Here is a 4,724-nt window from a genome sequence, read left to right on the forward strand (position 1 = left end):
GAAAAACTCAAAGCATAAAAAAAGAATGATTCTGTGGTTTCCTAAGGAACTTGCTCATAGTATTTTATTAAATTGGTAGAACGAGTACAAAACGGTGAACATGAGCCCATCTGTGTTGAAAGAGAACACTCTTCCTGTGTGTAAAGAGCTCATGCCAACAGCTTCAGTGCCTTGTTGGCCAAGTTCTGGGTGTAGAATCAGGGTCACCCGGCAGGACCCGGTGGGTTGAGAGGGGCTCGGTCTCCTGGGTGTTTCCCTGCTTATTCTGAAGACTGTAAATCAGCCCCCTCGTGCGTCCACTCAGGCAGGAAGAATGGGAGAGGAGCCATCCCCGGGTGGTGGTGCCGGGCCAGACAAGCACAGTGGGACTCCCTGGGGAGGATGTGGGCCTGAGGGTCAGCACAGGCATCCAACTTCACCACCCGCACCTTCCACACAGGCCTGGGGCTGCCAGAGGGTGGGGGTGGAGGGCCCCTGAGGTTCATAGCAGAGCTGCCACAGGACATCAGACACTTGATGACATTATTCTGACCCCTTAAGAGCAAGGCTCTGGATCCACCAGTGCAAATTCTAAATGTGTGTCTTCTCCGACTTGCCATGCAGCCTCAGTCCCCTCTTGTCACTGGAGCCCAGGATGCAGGGTGGTGTGGGCGCTGAACCCTCCCGCCACCTGCACTGCATGCAGCGGGGCCCCCAGGCACCTGAAGCTGCTGGGGCTGGCCTCTAGGATTCTGAGGTCAAGCTTGGCTGCCTCCCTGGTGCTGGTGGTCCCTGGCCCTAGTGGGGTCAGAGCACCTTCCAGTGTCCACAGAGCCCACTGGGGGCCCATGGAGAGCCACTCACATTTGGGATGGAGCAGAGAATAGTTGGGTTTGAAATGGACTCTGCCACAAACCAATGGTGGGACCCACGGCCAGCTGCTACAACTCATCTGTGCAACTGTTCTTGTTGGGTTTCTATGAGAACTGGCAGCTCAGGCTGGTCCTCAGCCTCCTGCTTCCCTTGCACAGTCCACACCCACGTGGTGGGCAGGAGCCTCGAAACAGTGGAACAGACCTCCTGCAGCCCCCTTTGGAAGGATCACCATGCAGTTCTATCTGGGGATAGAAAACAGGTCGAGTTGGGGAGAGTTGGAAGGGGAGGGCTGGGGGCTTGAGGGGGTCATAAAACTGCTTTATAAATGGGTTGTGATGGCAGCTGCAGGGAGTACGCTTTTGTCAAAATCATATGCTAATACCTTGGAGCAACTAAGCCCATGCGCCACAAAACTACTGCCCACTCTAGGGCACTCAAGCCACAACTACGGAGCCCACGTGCGGCAACTGCTGCTGCTGCTGCTGCTAAGTCGCTTCAGTCGTGTCCGACTCTGTGCGACCCCATAGGCAGCAGCCCACCAGGCTCCGCCGTCCTTGGGATTCTCCAGGCAAGAACACTGGAATGGGTTTGTGCTACAACTTCTGTAGCCCAAGTGCCTGCAGCCTGGGCTCAGCAACAAGGGAAATCACTGCATTGAGAAGCCTGCGTACCTCAGTGAAGAGTAGCCCCTGCTTGCTGCAACTCGAGAAAGCCCGCGCAAAGCAATGAAAACCAAGTGCAGCCAAAAATAAATAAATGATTAAAACAAAAAACACTACATGCTGAAAGGGATCATTTTTACTGTATGTAAACACTACCTTGGGCTTTCCCTGGTGGCTCAGTGGTAAAGAATCCACCTGCCAATGCAGGAAACAAGGGAAGATCTCCTGGAGAAGGGAATGGCAATCCACTTCAGTATTCTTGCCTGGGAATACTGGCAAGAGGAGTACATGGAAGAGGAGCCTGGAGGGCTATAGTCCATGGGGGTCGCAAAGAGTTAGACACAGCTTGACTAAACAACAACCACCACCACAAAACACTACGTTAAATTTTTTTTTAATAAAAGAAAAAACACAGAAACAAAAACTTCAGCCATGGTGGGTGTGCTGGGCTTCATTATATAATTCTATTTACACACAGGTTTGAAATTTTCAAATATTAAGAAACAAACAAACAAAAACCTAAGATCCTTGATCTGCTTAAAATCCTCCAGTAGCCCCTTCTGACTCAGAATGAAAGCTGAAGACCCCATGTGGCCTCAGGGGTTTAAACCCATCACAGGGTCTTTGCACTGGCTGTTCTCTCTGCCTGGACTGGGCTGCCTCACCTCCTTCAAGTCTTTCACTGAATGAGCCACAATTGCTTGAGGTCCTCAATTCGGTCTGAAGCTTCCCAAGGTACCTACTCACCCCTCTCCACACTGAGGCTCCAAACTCTTAGTCTCTGTTTCCTTCTTGGCTTGGTGTCTCCCTCCCCTAGAATGTCCCTCCTGAAGAGCAAGGAGTTCTGTCTGTTTGTTCACTGGGTACCCCTAGGACAGTGACCCACACACAGTGGCTGCTCACATACTTGGAACCCAGTCTCAGCGTGGCCCTGCTCAGCCTTGGTCGTTAGGGCTTTCCGGACCCAGAGCCCATCCACCCAAGATTTCTGGGACCCAATTCTGCTTTCTAACTTTGGGGTGGGGGTCACAGGTTCATTCAGTAGCCCGTCCCAGATGCTCCTCCACGACCAGTGTGCTTTGGGGTCGAAAGATAGACAAGCCTTTTCAACTCTGTAAACATCAATTTCTTGCCTCATTCTTTTATTGATCCACTGCCTTGTTCCACAAAGGATTTCTGCAATGAGAAGGCCATGGCACCCCACTCCAGTACTCTTGCCTGGAAACTCCCATGGATGGAGGAGCCTGGTGGGCTGCAGTCCATGGGGTCGTTAAGACTCGGACATGACTGAGTGACTTCACTTTCACTTTTCACTTTCATGCATTGGAGAAGGAAATGGCAAGCCACTCCAGTGTTCTTGCCTGGAGAATCCCAGGGACAGGGGAGCCTGGTGGGCTGCCGTCTATGGGGTCCCACAGAGTTGGACGTGACTGAAGTGACTTAGCATAGCATAAAGACTCCAACAAGATAACAGACATTTAAAATCACAGAAGAAAGAAAGGAATCAAAAACAGGGAGGATCTTGGGCTCTCACAGTGGACCTGGTGTGCACTTGGCCCTGCCTGGAATCTCCCCTGGCCCCGGGCTGGCAGGGGAGCTTCGCCGAGGACTTTCCGAGGGAAGTGCACATGCAAAGGCCCAGAATGGAAAATGGCACAGCCGGGTGATGGGATTTCCAGAAGCCTGTATGGCTTCCACACACCACTCAAGTTCTTTGGAGACAAAGAAGTCTCCTGATATATATACAAGGTTACATCTCCTTCAGGATTGCAGTCAGCCCTGATTCAGCTCAAGTCAAAGCCCTCTCTGATCTCAGGATCCTTTTCTATTTCCTTGTAAATGATGACTCATTCTTCAACCCTGTTTTGTTTCCAAACTCTGTGATATAATACACATGTTTTTCTTTAAAACAAAAAAATGTCTGCTAGGATAGGATATTCTCAATAAATATATCTGACAAAAGACTCATAACTAGACAAAAAGAACTCCAATTTAAAAAAAAATACCCACAAAAATAGATACCAAAAAGGGCCAAGAAGTAGATGAAGAAGGTTCAGCATCACGGGTCATCAGGGAAAGGTATACTGATGCCTGTGAGCCACCACATCATGTGCACCAGAACGGCTAGAACTAGAGACTGGTGACACCAAAGGAATACTCAGAATTGTTGGCAGGAGTGTAAAATGAGGTAGCCACTTTGGAAAAGGTCTGGCTAGTCCTCATAAAACTCATGGTCCTAAGACTCAGCCACCTTTGAAAAGTGCCATGTTCAAGAATGGTCACCGCATGTGTAATCATAACAGTCAAAATCCAAAATCAACCCAAACGCCCATCAACAGTAGGCAGATAAATACATTGTGGAATATGCATCCGGTGGACTACTACTCGGTCATGAAAAAGATACACTCAACAACGTGGATTAATCTCACACAAAATGTTTTATAAAAAAAAAAACACTGAATTCTGAAAGGGCATACTATATGATATTGTTTATATGAAGTTTTAGGAAAAGCAAATTAGTCACGGGGTGGGGCAATGGCTGGAGGGGGAAACACAAATGATGGGCATCTTACATTGGGCGGTGGTCACGTGGGAATTACGTCATACTCACGCCTTCACCAGCAAACTAATAAAACCTGTAGTCACGTGACTCGGTGGGTCCGAGCAGTTGGTGCGGGGGTGGGGGGGAGGTGTTGTCCCGTCCCGTTTCAAAAATGTAGTCTGTTCCCCACTCACCCACCCAGAGTCCTGTGTGTCCTCAAGCAAGTCCCTGGCCCTCTTGGGACTCAATTTCCCCCCTCCCAGTGAGTTGGTCCAGGAATCTCCAAGGCGCTTCCCGCATTTGTTTCTGGAGTTAGAGGTGGCATTGCACCAGATCCCAAGCCAGGCTTCTCGGGACAATCGTTCCAGCGGTGTGTGACCCTCGCAAGTCTCCCCCAGGCGCCTGGGTCAAGCGCACCTATTTCCCGGCTTCATGAGCGCTTCCTGCAGCTTCCGGGGCTTTGCTGCGCGCAGGCACACAGCAAGCGCTGAGTAAGTGGTGGCTGCGAGGGGACGGTTAGAACTGCCCTACAGGTCGAAACGTGTGTTTGAGACAGGGTCCGTGGGGGTGCCCCAGAGTCTCCTGCGGGTCGGGGCCAGAAGCCCAAGGGCCCTGGCACGGAGCTGTGCGCGACGCTGCGCCTTTAAGAGGCGAACGGAATGTAT

General features: G+C 50.7%; 1 protein-coding gene across 1 annotated transcript in view; it reads left to right on the forward strand.

Moving 5' to 3' along the window:
• The window catches only part of NATD1 (N-acetyltransferase domain containing 1), a 20,215-nt gene that overhangs the window by 9,116 nt on the left and 6,375 nt on the right, over nt 1-4,724 (forward strand). The gene's annotated exons all lie outside the window — the stretch shown is intronic.

This window comes from Bison bison, unplaced genomic scaffold (genome assembly GCF_000754665.1).
Source record: "Bison bison bison isolate TAMUID 2011002044 unplaced genomic scaffold, Bison_UMD1.0 scf7180017864180, whole genome shotgun sequence".
Lineage (NCBI taxonomy): Eukaryota > Metazoa > Chordata > Mammalia > Artiodactyla > Bovidae > Bison > Bison bison.